The sequence below is a fragment of the Oryx dammah genome, unplaced genomic scaffold (assembly GCF_014754425.2).
Source record: "Oryx dammah isolate SB20612 unplaced genomic scaffold, SCBI_Odam_1.1 HiC_scaffold_27, whole genome shotgun sequence".
In the NCBI taxonomy this organism is placed as follows: domain Eukaryota; kingdom Metazoa; phylum Chordata; class Mammalia; order Artiodactyla; family Bovidae; genus Oryx; species Oryx dammah.
Genome location: NW_024070211.1, coordinates 39,930,465 through 39,944,675, shown reverse-complemented (window position 1 = coordinate 39,944,675; position 14,211 = coordinate 39,930,465). Strand labels below are relative to the sequence as shown.

At 36.0% G+C, this 14,211-nt stretch overlaps 1 protein-coding gene across 7 annotated transcripts in view; it reads left to right on the top strand.

The window, feature by feature from the left end:
- Window positions 1–14,211, top strand: part of CREB1 (cAMP responsive element binding protein 1) — a 56,732-nt gene that overhangs the window by 956 nt on the left and 41,565 nt on the right. The gene's annotated exons all lie outside the window — the stretch shown is intronic.

The window sequence follows — 14,211 nt, the reverse complement described above, 5'->3', positions numbered from 1 at the left end:
CCGCGTTCCCGCCGCCGGCGGGCCGGGCCGGGCGCGGAGCCGGGAGTCCGGAGCCGCCCCGGGGGAGGCCGCCCGCCGGCCCGGCCGGCGCTGCCTCCTGTGCCGCCTGCCCGGCCCCCGCCGACAGTCTCGCCCCCCGACCCGGCCCGCAATCCGCCGGGGCAGCGCCGCCGGGGTGCCCGCGGGGGGTGGAGGAGGAAGAAGGCGACAGTTAAGGGCAGAGGAGGTGAAGGTGCCTGCCTTCCCGGTAGCCTCCGTGTCTGCCATGCCCGCCTAGCGAGGGGAAGCGGTGCTCAGTCTGACCTACTCTCCTCTTCTCTCTTTGTGCAATAAAGTTCGAAACCCAAGGTTTTCCTCTCGTCCTGTATTTTATTCACGCCCTTTCCCCCCGCTCCCGCCCCATTGGAAAAATGCTGTTTTCTGTGCTTTTCTGCTTACATGAGGTAATGAGAACTCGCGCTTTTTAAAATAATTTTTTTACTCTTTCTCTCAGCCCCCCCCCCTTTTTTTTAATTAGTAGTCATAGAAATGCATTCTTTGGGGGAGGAAGGGGGTGCTAAGAAAAATATATTTGTAATTAAAAATAAAACCTATTGGGATCTTGTAAAAGGGAAGCTGATTTTTGAAAACAGTTTCGGTTTTAACCCTTTTCAATAAGGTAATCACTTGAGAGCTATCATTCTGAAACACTTCGTTGAAACGAGTATTAGCAATGTACTTTTGTTTCACATCACCTTGGCGGGGGACAGCCGTGGTGTTGGGTCCTTTGGATCTCCCCTCGCAACCCGACCATATTTCTCACATCTTTCTTAAATACGAGATTTGTTAACCCTAATTCTAAAAATAACCATTTAAAAGTATCCATTATTTGCTTCGCCCGTAGTAGGTAACCCTAGCCCCAGACCCACAATAATTTAAGCCACAAGGTTTATTTTTTCTTTCCCTTTTGGGGAAAACGGACAGCAGAAAAATCATTGACACATCAAAAATTAAAAGACAGTTTTTAAAGGACCATGGGATGTGACCTATTTAAGTTTGTCTTACCTTCTTCAGAAGTTAAAATTTCATGCTAGCGTTAGCTTTCATCAGTTCTGCCTTCTAAAGGTTTAGTATAAAATACTTCTGGTTGCCAGTTGTTGAAATCTTTTACATTCATTTCCTGATTTAAATATAAACCCAAAACGGTTATTTTAGGTGATGCAAAAGGTTCTTTTTAAAATACTTCCCTGTCTCATGGTATGATACAATGGTGATTGATAAAAGGTTTCTTGTTAGGAATAAATACTGTTAGTATGAGCACTGTCTTCTGATTTTCTTTATCCAAGTCACTTTTCCAAAACTTCCTTGCTGTATTACTAGTATTTTTTTTAAAAACACATTAGCCATTTTTCATTGCCAAGAAATTTAATTAAGAAGATGAAATAGTATTTTTCCGTTAAGGGTTGGGAAGGTGATTTTATTTCCAAACACTGAGGAAATTACGGTGTTGATGATGCCATAGATTACTGATTTTCTTTAAGGATTTTCTGCAAACCAGCATAAGTTGAACAGAATTTCTTTGTTGAACAATGACTCTTCCTTTGTTGAATTTTTTTTTAAGTTATGATAGTTTTTCTTTTGTTTTATCCAAAAGATCTTTTAAATTTTTAAATTATAAATTCATAATCTAATTCTTACCAGTCTCAGGTGAAACTTTGTAAACTTTTGTAATCATTAATATTTGAATATTCATTTATAACATGTTACTAAGTTATACTTCTACCCCCTCCCAGGGATCAGCAGAAATTACAGTTAAATCTGTTTGAACTGTTTTTTAATGGATGTGTATTCAGAAAGGCAGTGAGTCTTTGATAGAAATTAACTGAAGACTATTAAAAGAGCATTTCTTATGGAATATAAAACTCCAGTGTAACTCCTTTTGAATCATTTTTTTTTCTCCCCCACAGAAGAGCCTAAGGAAACTTATTCATAAAATGGCACCTTTTTCTGTTTTCTGAAATTCATTTTCATGATTAGATCTGATTAATAGACATTTTTGTTTCTTCATAGGGACGTACTTTTATTTTTCATTCTAAGACACTGAGTTTTATTTTGGGGGATATAATATGGCTACGGTAAAACCAGGTATATAGCCCTCACTTCACCTCATTTTAAAAATTCTTTTCCTTTATTTACACAGTAGAAAAAAATTCTTGTACTCTTACGCTTACAATGTATCAGTGAAGTTTGTAATTTTGTTTATTCTATAAATGTCTTATCAGACATGGTTATGTGGACTTGTTTATAGCCAGCCTGTGATACAATCTTACAAGCATATCTTGATATATAGTGTCACTTCAAGTGATGGCTTTTTTATTGACTAGTTAGAGCTCAAATCTAAGGTTAAGGATATAGTAGTCAGAATGATCAAAAGAAAATGAAAGGATTTTTTTTCTTCTTACTCAGGTATAAACACATTTCTACATTATCACTTGAGACACAGTTTATGGCTCAGAGTCAGACAAGACTGAAGTGACTTAGCAGCAGTAGCAGCAAGTAATAGTTAGCATTTACTGTGGTAGAGAATGTAGTTGGTGGAAAAAGCACTGGGTTTGGGAATCACAGGCCAGTCTGAATCCTGCTGTTGCCACTATCATCCTGTGCCTACCCTCAAGGAATTTTGTGACCTACGAGAAGTTTCTTGATCTTTCGAGAAAGTCTTTGTTTCTTTATCTGTTAGAATAATGCCAGCTACTTTTAGTGTTGTCAGGTAATTATAAAGTACTTCTTGGGGATTCAGTTTATGTTTAAGTTTTATTTTAACTTCCTAGCTGTGGAACCTTGGTCAGGTTTCTTCTCTGTAATTCTAATTTTCCTTGATCTTAAGTAAACAGTTATCTAACTCAGACACATGTGGGAATTAAATGAGTTAATACATATTAAACTCTAGGCATGTCACAAGTGGTCAACAAATGCTTCCTTTATGTTTTAAATTATTCTTCATCATTATTGTTACTGTGTTTTAATTCACTAGGCCAGAAGCTGCAGCAAATCCAAAGATGGATTACACTGTCATATCTCTCTACCCTCAAGGAACTATTGGGGACATGATGACTAATAAGGCAGAATATATGCCATAAGAAAGCAGTCAAAAGGAAAGAGAGATCACACTTGATGAAGATGGAAGAAAAGAGGATTTTACTTTTGTATTTCCAATTTTTATTTTTTAATAAGTAATTCTTTCAGATAGCCCATAATTCAGAACACATAAAATGTCATGCAGCAGAAGGTCATGTTTTTTGCCCCCACCCTCCAATCACCCAAGTGTTACCAGTTTCTCTTTTGTCCTTTCAGAGGTACTCTATCCAAGTACAAACTGATATGTATGTACTCTCCTGCCGCATCCCCCTTTTTATTCAAATGGTAGTACATTGTGTACACTCCTATATCTTGCAGTTTTCACTTAACACGGCTTAGCATTTGGGTTGTGTCAGTACATAAAGACCTTAAACTCCCTCGATATCTTCAGTTTCAGTGTTTTTTTATTAAGATATTCGAGATCAATATGAATAGGGAAGCAAGCTGTATAAGAGTTAACTCTCAAATTTAGTCTGTATTTAACTCTTTTGTCGTGGTTCTTATAGACCTAAACAGACTCTTCCTTTTATTATTTCATCCAATAAAAGTCTATAGTTTTCTCTTTAAATGAGAAAGAACATCTTATGTAGTCCAGATCTTTTTTTAACTAGACCATTCTCATGGGATGTGATTACCCAGTAATCTTGATTACTGTACTAGCTTTCTCTGAGTTAATTTTTTACACACATTAACTTATCTTTTTGATGATTTTCTAATATTTCTTGGTGTTATCGGTGAGTTTTATATTTGATACCTAAATAAACAGTTTCACCTATATGATTGTCTACTGAGACTTTTCTTCTTAGATGAATTTTTTTTTTCTTTTACTGTAGAAGTCCTTGGCTAAGTTATTACTTGGCCCAAGTAATAACTCCTTTCAACAGAGCACAAAAGAAAAGTTTCAGTGCTCTTTTTTTTTTTTTTTCGACCTTCTAAGCAGCATTTAACTGTTAGTACATTTTAAATATACATCTGTTAGTATATTTATCTTTAAAATACACATGCTATAAGGTCTTTAAGTTGATTAAACTTAGAAAATGATAACTAATAATTAACAGCAGGGACTCAGCTCTCTTTAAAAAAACAAATGAAGCTGTTTGGGTGATCTCATTCTTTGTATGCTTAACTTGACAGATATATTAAAGCTTTTAATGTAAGAATATTGTCTTACTGTTATTTTGAGGATTTACTATGACTAAATGTTTACAAAGCACTTATAGATTGGTAGGGGTCAGGAGTGGATAATTGAAATCTGTAAAGACGGGAAAGTTTTCCTCTGGAACGTATCTGGGGGCTACCGGGGAATTAAATGATTTCTCACAGTCTCATTGTATCAGTGAATTGTCTTTTGGGTTGGAGGTAAAGATCATGAACTAAAACAACAAACCGATACTGTGAAAATGGCTACTTGTTTTCCTCTGCCAATTTAATAAATATGCTAACAGGCATTATATGTGGTTAGTCTTGGTCAACTTTTTGAAGTTACAAGAAGAAAGTATGGTTCTAAATTTATACTATCAAATCTGTAAATGTAGATTTTTGAGACATACTTGAAACACATTTGTTTCTCTTCTGACTCTGCTCCCTTAGTATATACACACTCTTTGTCTTATGTTTTGCTTTGCATTTTTCTCTTTTCTTAGCTCTGCCAGTCCTGATCCTGTACAGATATGTTTCATTATTTTACCTAGTTTTGCTTACCTGTCTCCTCTGTTACCAATAAGAATATTGGTTAATTCCAGCAGATAAGTAGATGACAGTATTTTACATAACCAGTGATGAAAAATTACCTTTATGTATTTAATCAATTACATGAATCACAGCTTAAGAATAGTACCCCTTGTTAAACTTTTAAATACCTGAGTTGCTTTTCCTCGGGGTTGAGGTAAGATTATTAAAGTTTAGTTTACCATAAGTTAAGTGAAATGGGCTGTCTGAACAAATTCTTCCTGGTTGGATTTATCTAGAATCTCTGAATATTCTATCACTCATCAAGGTTTAGAGAGTAAGAAGTCTGAAGCATTGATGCTAACTTTTTTTCTAAAGGAGAAAAGTAAATACATTTGTTTGGAGAAGAGAGAATTAAGTGATAAGTTAAAATAGCTAAGTAATGACCTTGGTGTCTGAGTAGAGGATGGGTCTGAGAGTTTATACCAGTGGTATTAGAAAATGTCTACTAAAGATTAGTAAATCTTGGAAACTAAGATTTCTTTCTTTAATTTTAAGTCTTTCTCTAATGAACTGGTTATCTGTGTTTGAATTTCTGTTTATTATTATGTGAGTATCTGTCTTAAGTTGCTTCAGTCATGTCCAACTCTTCGTGACCCTATGGACTGTAGCCTACCAGGCTTCTCTGTCCATGGGATTCTCCAGGCAAGAGTATGACAGTATAGATGTAACTAAAAATGTTTGTAATCTAAACGAAGCTGAGTAACAATTTTGAGGGTGATTATCCCTTTTTGTGTAAGCAATTAGCAATAGGAGATTCATAAATACCTTGTTTGTCATCATTGAATTGAAATTTATTGCTTGTTCTGAACTCTGTACTCTTAAAAGGGCATCATATTCTTAAAATATTTATTGTTTGCTGTTACTGCCATTTATCCGTCTAGTCATTTATTCTGCAAACATTTATTGACCATCATCTTATTCGTAGTTGGTGAAATAGTCATAAGAAAGTCAAGTATTTTCAGAGATATTAAGTAAACCATTGTTCTAGTTGCTATAGAAGCCTGAGTATGTGGCTTTACTGCCCTCAAGGTACTTACAGTATAATGGGGACGACAGAAACAAGTATAATAAAAAATGGTTTATATGTGGCAGAATGTCAGTTCTCACTGTCTTGAAGAACTACTGAGTTTAGAAGAAAAGGGGTTCAGTGAGGAAACTTGTGAGAAGATAGTACTCAAATTGCATACGGAAGAACTTGGAAGGTAAAAACGAAGGCGAGTGTATTGTGGGCAGTGGCATGGACAACACAAATGAAGACATGGAAGCAGAATGAACTTGTACATTCACCTTTCTTGAGGTGAAGAAAGTGTCGTATTAAATGTAAATCCACAGTATTTAGGAGCCCTACGTGTGAAGCAGGAAGCTTTAAATTTCGTGTAAGAGGAGGAACAACATAAACAGGAATGGTGTGATATAACAAGCTAAAATGTAGGTAACTCCATACCCCCAGTCCTAGGCAACTACTAAAGTTCCCTAGGCACTTTTGTCTCCAGTGCTGAATTCTTTTAATGCTTAGTCGTGTCTGATTCCTTGTGGCCCCATGGACTGTAGTCTGCCAGGGTGCTCTGTCCATGGGATTTCCCAGGCAAGAATACAGGAGTGGGTTGCCATTTCCTTTTCCAGGGGGATCTTCCCAACCCAGGGATCGAACTCACCTTTCCTGTGTCTCTTGCATTGCAGGCAGATTGTTAACCTGATTGGGGAAGCCTATTCTGAACATTGCATATAAATGGATTGCATTGTGATGAGCTTCTCTGATTTAACACAGTAAAACTGTTAGGGTTTATCCATGTTTATCAGGACTTCATTCCTTTCTGTTGCTAAATATTCCGTTTTATAGATATGCAATATTCATGAATTCATGGACATTTGGACCTTTGGGCCACTGTAAATAATGCTGCCATGAACATTCATTTATTACACATGTTGTCATTTCTCTTGGGTTTATACCTAGGAGTGGAATTGCTAACCCACTCCAGTACTCTTGCCTGGCAAATCCCATGGACAGAGGAGCCTGGTGGGCTGCAGTCTATGGGGTCGCTAAGAGTCAGACACGACTGAGCGACTTTACTTTAACTTTTCATTTTCATACATTGGAGAAGGAAATGGCAACCCACTCCAGTGTTCTTGCCTGGAGAATCCCAGGGATGGGGGAGCCTGTGTGGGCTGCTGTCTCTGGGGTCTCACCGAGTCGGACACGACTGAAGCAACTTAGCAGCAACATGGTAACTATGTTAACCATTTTGAGGAACTGCCAGACTTAGAGTGGTACCCTTTTACATTCCCACTGGTAGTGTATGAGTGCAGATTTCTCTGTATCCTCAACACTTGTTTTTATTTTTCATTGTAGCCATTTTAGTGAGTGAAAAGTACCTCATTGTGGTTTAGATTTGCATTTCCCTGATGACTATTGCTGTCACTCATCTTTTTGTGTACTTATTGGCCATTTGTATATCTTGGAAGAAGTGTCTGTTCAGATCGTTTGCCCATTTTTAAATTGGATTATTTGTCTTATTATTGAGTTGTAATCGTTGTTTGTTATTCTAGATACAAGTTTCTTACCAGATATATATGATTTATGAAGTTTCTTCTATGGATTGTCTTCACTTCCTTGGCACAAAAGTTTTTAATTTTGACAATTTCCAATTCATCTTTTTTTTTTCTTCTTCCTTTCATTGCTTGTGCTTTTTGTTGTCATATCTTGGACATTATAAATTCTTAATTATTATAGACATTTTCTAAATATCTCTGAAAGCCATGACTAATGAAAAATATAACTAAATTTACTAGTACATATTTGGAATTACACCCCACTTGCTCTGGTCTTCTCTTTTATCCTATGTCCAGATTCCTTAGTTTTGAGTACTGACCAAAAGAAGCAAAGGTAAATATCAAGAGATAGCAACTTTGAAATGAAGTTTAATTCAAATTTTTGTGAATTATTTGTTACTAGAGAATTTATTATGTTTGTGTGGATGTAGTGTATTACTCATAAATTTAAATTCTGCTGTATTAGGGGAATTCACACTTCGCAGACTTTTACCACGGAGGCATCCCTGGTATCTTGGGCATAAGCAGTCTGCCTACAGTGTAGGAGACATGGGTTCCATCCCTAGGTCTGGAACATCTCCTGGAGAAGAGAATGGCGACCCACTCCAGTACTGTTGCCTGGATCATCCCATGGACAGAGGAGCCTGGCAGTCTACAATCCATGGGGTCGCAGAGAATTGGACACGACTGAGTGACTAGCACACACACACACCATGGAGCCAGTACTAACTCCTTCATTTTTTGCAGTTGACTAAACTGACCTCTGGAGAATTTAAATTTACAAACTAGTAGAACATTTTCCCTGGGCAAGAAATAACAGTAAAGCATAGTCTTCGTCACTCTGAATATTAATAGCATTATCTCTTTGTGAAGAAAGTTTTGAAGGTTTAGCTTTATTGATGATTACTAAAATTTGTTGTTCCTCATCAGTAGTTTTGGTTTATAAAAGTTCATTTGCTTGAAGGAAGTATTGTAGCCAAAGTCTTGTAAAAATGTCGATTTCGTTATCTTATTAATCAAGTCTGCATCAACAGAAACGTTACCGTAAACAACCAGCTCTTGCTTTCCTTTTTTCCATAATTCATTGTTTTTCTATCATTTCAAAACAGTTTATGGTTTGAAATAATTATTAACTAAATACTTGTTGGGAGGGAATTTATATGTAAACTGATGGTAGGGATTAGTTTAAACTTGCCTAGCTCTTTGGTGAGTTTGTGAGCCCTTTGAGAGAAAGGGTTCTTGGCTGCTTTACACTATAGTCCCATAGTTTCTGGCAGAACACTTATTATGTAATATGCATGAAAACTTACAATGAATGAATTCCTCTTGGAGGGTCACAGATTTGAAAAGCAGGATTAAAACCAATCCCCCTTGAGGTTAGAGGAAGCTGACATACATGCATATGCTTAGACAATTAGCGGTTTCCCTGCGGCTCAGACTGTAAAGAATCTGGGTTCTATCCCTGAGTTGAGAAGATTCTCTGGAGAAGGAAGGGAATGGCAAGCCACTCCAATATCCTTGCCTGGAGAATTCCATGGACGAGAGGCTTGGCGGCCCACGGTCCATGGGATCGTTTTTTCGTGGCTTAAAAAGAAACTTCTCTGGAGTCTAAATTAACTCTGATGGTTTACTAATGCTTTTCACCTCTGAAACAGGAAAAATAGCATGAGACTATTAATCAAAGTGATCACCAGAAGTCACTATCAGGTTGATTATAATAAAGTGCATATACCTGAAATGCTGGACTTGATTTTTCAGGATTAGAGATAAAAACCTAAATATGAAGTGAATCCTTATCAAAACTTTACATAAAGTAGACTGTGGTCTACATGTCATTTTTCATCTTTGTAGTTATAGTTCATTATACCCTTGGTGCTTTGAGTGCTTGAGATTTTTCTAGTAAGCCAAATATAATTAAAATGATTAGCATGTTGCTTAATAGTTTATGCAGTTCTACTGCCAGATATTTCTTCACTTTTTATAATATCGGAAGCTAGATGTGCATAGCCCTAAACAGTCTTATAAAGTTCTTAGAAATCTCTTTAACATCTTTAGTTCTCCATCTGTGAAGTCAGAGCTAAAGCCAGAATTCCTGTCTTATGACTCCTGCCATATAATAACGTGTACTGTGTTACTTCAGGAAAACTGATTTTCACTCTTTGTTGTCTAGTATGTAAATAATTCACTAGGAATAGCATTTTAAAATTTAGTTCAAAGCAAACTGTTATAATAATAAATGTTAACTTTATACCCTTTTTTTAAAAAAAAAACACTTGGACATTCATTTTTCATTTCAATATAGTGATTTTCACATAGTCATTCAGGTTTTGTTGAGTAAATGGACTAATGGGCTATAAATATTTAACATCCAGGCATAACTTCTGTAAGTCCTTAACAGTGTTAGCCTTGAGCTAGTTTATGAAGCAGAACTTGAAATTTGAAGACAGCTTCACTCTTTACTCAACATGGAAATTGCTCTTCTAAAAGTAATTACATGTAGGAGGTGCATAATGCTTTTTTCCCTTTAAAAAAAAAAAGCAGCCTCAAAAATCTAGTAGAATTTCATATATAGAACCTTATATAAGGTAACTTCTTTGAAAGGCTAAAGGTGGAAAAAGTTGTGAAAATGGTATCAGATGGGTGTTTGGATAGAAAGAATGGGAAGAGTTCAGTTAAATGTTATTATGTAAAATAATGCATAGTCATAGCTGCTGCTTTGCTAAGCAACATTGTTTGTCTCTTGGTGACCAGATATGTGAAGGCTTGTTACAGAGCCATGAGTAGTCTTACCTGAAGGAAAACAAGGCAGATACATTTTGCCAGTACTTAAAAAAATAACAGTAACTGATTTGAGAAAGCACTAAAGCTTTCTTATTGAAAGATAGTATAGAATTAGTCACACTAGAATATGAGGGTGGTTTATGTAAATCAAATAATAACTTTCCTAATTCATTTCTGTTAAGTACTTCCTGTGAGGACAGTTTCTTACAGAGCATACTACATATTTTAAATAGCATTCAAATACTGTAGTAATCAGAAAATGCAATAAATCATAACATGTAAATCTTGATCTTAAGATGGTTTTAAACAAACAAATTAGGGAATTAGTTTTAATAAATAACATTGAAAAGATTCCCTTTTGTTGTATGGGTTTTTTTTTTTTTTAGGTGATGGTAGCTGAGTACTGGCAATTACTATTAATAATTTATTAAAACATATAAACATATTAAAACATATAAACATATTTTCAAGCTTTTAGTTTTGTCTCATGAGTGATTAAATTTCATCAGATTCGGATCACATAGAATTAATTTCAGATACAGTTTTTCTTCCCTTCCTCTAATACTAGACTATAGGCTAAATAAAGTATGGATTTGTATTCCAGTTAAGGGAGAAGGATCTTGGTAGGATCATAGAGAAAACTTTATGAAAATTATGTCAGAATTTACTTAGCTTGGTAAAGTTACCAAGTTATTTTAGTTTTTCACATTGCCTGTTCTGGTTCTTTCCCTAAAAAACATATATATATATAACCTTAATTTGTTAGGGTGTTCAGTTCAGTTGCTCAGTCATGTCCGACTCTTCGCGACCCCATGAATCGCAGCACGCCAGGCCTCCCTGTCCATCACCATCTCCTGGAGTTCACTCAGACTCACGTCCATCGAGTCAGTGATGCCATCCAGCCATCTCATCCTCTGTCGTCCCTTTCTCCTCCTGCCCCCAATCCCTCCCAGCATCAGAGTCTTTTCCAATGAGTCAGCTCTTCACAAAAGTACTGGAGTTTCAGCTTTAACATCATTCCTTCCAAAGAAATCCCAGGGCTGATCTCCTTCAGAATGGACTGGTTGGATCTCCTTGCCATCCAAGTGTAATCAGTCTCTAATCTAATAAGATTCTTACAGCTGGAGTTGGTACGTGTGTTGAGCGGGTAGTGTGCTTGTGTACATATGTACATACCTACACACGTATACATACACATTACAACATTCAAATATGCTATTTTCCTATCTGGTTTCAGTGAAAGTATGCTGTATTTAATACCAAATGACTATTATTAGCATCAGAAACCTGAAGCATTAAATTTCCAGTATTGATTGCATACATCTCAGTTCTGCTTAATAGGGCATACAATGAAGATAAATAAAGTGTCTCAAGGTTAACAACCAAAAAGCATACAGGAGGAAAAATAGAGGGAAAGAAGCAGTGCACCGTAATCATTGACTCCTGGAAAGCTGGAGTCCTTTATGTAGCAGCTGAACATTTTGCTTTAATTTGCTTTAGTAAATTAATCATGTGGTGGTGGTTTAGTTGCTAAGTCGTGTCCAACCCTTGGGACCGCATGGACTGTAGCCCACCAGGCTCCTTTGTCCATGGAATTCTCAAGGCAAGAATACTGGAGTGGGTTTCCATTTCCTTCTCCGGGGGATCTTCCCAACCCAGGAATCGAGCCTCGGTCTCCTGAATTGTAGGCAGATTCTTTACCAACTGAGCTACAAGGGAAGCTCAAATTAATCATAACACTCAGAATATTAATCTTAATCAAGACAATTAAGATGTATGAGTATGCTAGCAAGGCTTTCAAACAGCTGTAGTATACTAAAAAATTAACAAGTACAAAATAGCTATGTAAAAAGTATTGTACATGAGCCCTAGATGTTTTTAGGTTTTCTGCAAAATATTTTTAGTAATATATTTGACTGTGACAACAAACTGGTCATTTAGTTTTAAAATCATGTGCCCAGATGTGACTTTTTACTGTGATTACCCTGGAGACTTTAAAGTCTGCTTTTGTGATTTCCTTAAATCCCTGGACTTGGTGAAAGAATTCAGGAGTCACCAACTTGCTAGATACAGGAGCAGGGTTTTTTTTTCCCCCTTGTTTATAATGAAGGTTATTTGCATTTTAAAACCATGGCCTATATTCCTATGTTCTCTTAGTTATGAATGTATTATTTCTTCTTCAAGTCAAAATTCACAGTTCATGAATGCTGAACCTTTCATTCTAAACTGGATTACATTTGTCATAGATTTAAGGGATTAAAAAGTAAACTTGTGAGGGAGATGGATTTATTTTTCATAAATTTGAGCTAGAATATTTAGGATCTTAAAGACCTGGGCACTTCTTATAGTTCAAAGTATTTTAGGATAAAGAACAAGGTGAAGATTTACAGCATTCTTTGCTTTCACTTAATGGTTGTTAGCCCAAGTGATGATACAGGCTTGCTTTCTTGTTCAGTGATCTTTATTACAGAATTTGGTACTGCCAGAAATTTCTCCCTGATTTGGTATAGTTCTGTATAGGTGCTGGGTGGGTGAATTTGAATGCTATCTTATCCGTGAGGGCTTTATACTTATCCACTTTTATAGTATTGAAAATCCGTCAGCATCCTTCCCACCCTTATATTTTACCCAACACTTAACTGTGTTCTGATTTGTTACATGTTTTACTTGTTATACTTTCTCTATTCTATTTCCACACACTAGAATATAAATTCCACAAAGTTTTTTTAAAAAAATTTATTTCTTCATCTCTAGTAACTTGAACAAGTGTCCAACATGTAAGTACTTGGATATAATGCTATAATACAAGTATACTGTATATAATGTAAGTTGTTAAAATTGAAGATCCTTTTAGTTTAAAAACAGTGAATTATTCACTTCTGGTGAGTTACCTTGGGATATATTGCTTTACAGAGTAAAATACATTGCAACATAAAAATTCTAAACCCATTAACTTAACTTTGAGACATCATTCTCATATTCTCATTTTGCCCTAGTAGCTGCAGATTGATAAGGAGTGACCATCCTTTATCTTTATCCTTTATACACCAGCCACTGACTCATTTCTCTAAAGGCCTACTGTAATTAAAGTCTTTGCTTATACCATTTTTCTTATCAGAAAATAAATCCCCAAATTTATTAATACTGTATTTATCCTTAGAGTTTGGCATTCCACCACTCTTGACTATTGCAGCACACTGTCTTCTTAAATAGACACTTAACTGGAATGTTAATCCTAACTGTATTGAAATTTTTGAATATCAATTGTCTTGACTATGTAAAGGTACAAAAGTGATACAATCCTAGTCAGATAAATTTCTTGACACTTTCTAAGATGGAAAGAAAAAAGCTGCTTTATCCTCTTTGAAAATTAAGAAAGGACTGTTAAACTGCTAAATTTTATGTATCATATCTGAATGGTAATGTTTTTATATTTGCCCAAGATTGAGAGGCTACGCGACGTATTCTTAGTCCACCGTCTTTGCCATGAGCCGTATAGTGAAAGGAGGTAATGAGTAGTAAGTGGCCTGCGTAGTTGTGTTTCTGGGCATGATCTTGGGTCGTCACTTCCTCAGATCAAAGCATTTAAAATTGAGAGAGCTTTTTATCCATTTGTGGTTTTCAGGTGAGGAAACTAGAATACAGAAAATTAATTTGTCCTGTGACCACTTGATGACAGCTCCAGCTTTCCATCAAATGTTAGGCTATTTCCCAACTATTCAGAACAGCATTCTTTGTTTCACTCAAGGTGAGATGCCTAATACTGCAGAATCGTTCCCTTTTTGTTTTTCATGTTAAGAGATAGAGCTCTGAAGACCCTTAGAGCAAAATGGCATGTCTTTGTGAATGAATTTATTTAAAAAAATTTTTTTTAGGCATGACACTATTTTGAAATTTATTTTTAAGTTCATAGTTTTCAAAGAATTACATTCTATTTTTAGGGTTAAATCATGGAAATACCTAAATCTTAAATATCACTCCCAAATAAATTTTGGAATTCAGAATTATTGGAAGAACGCAAGAATTCTTGAC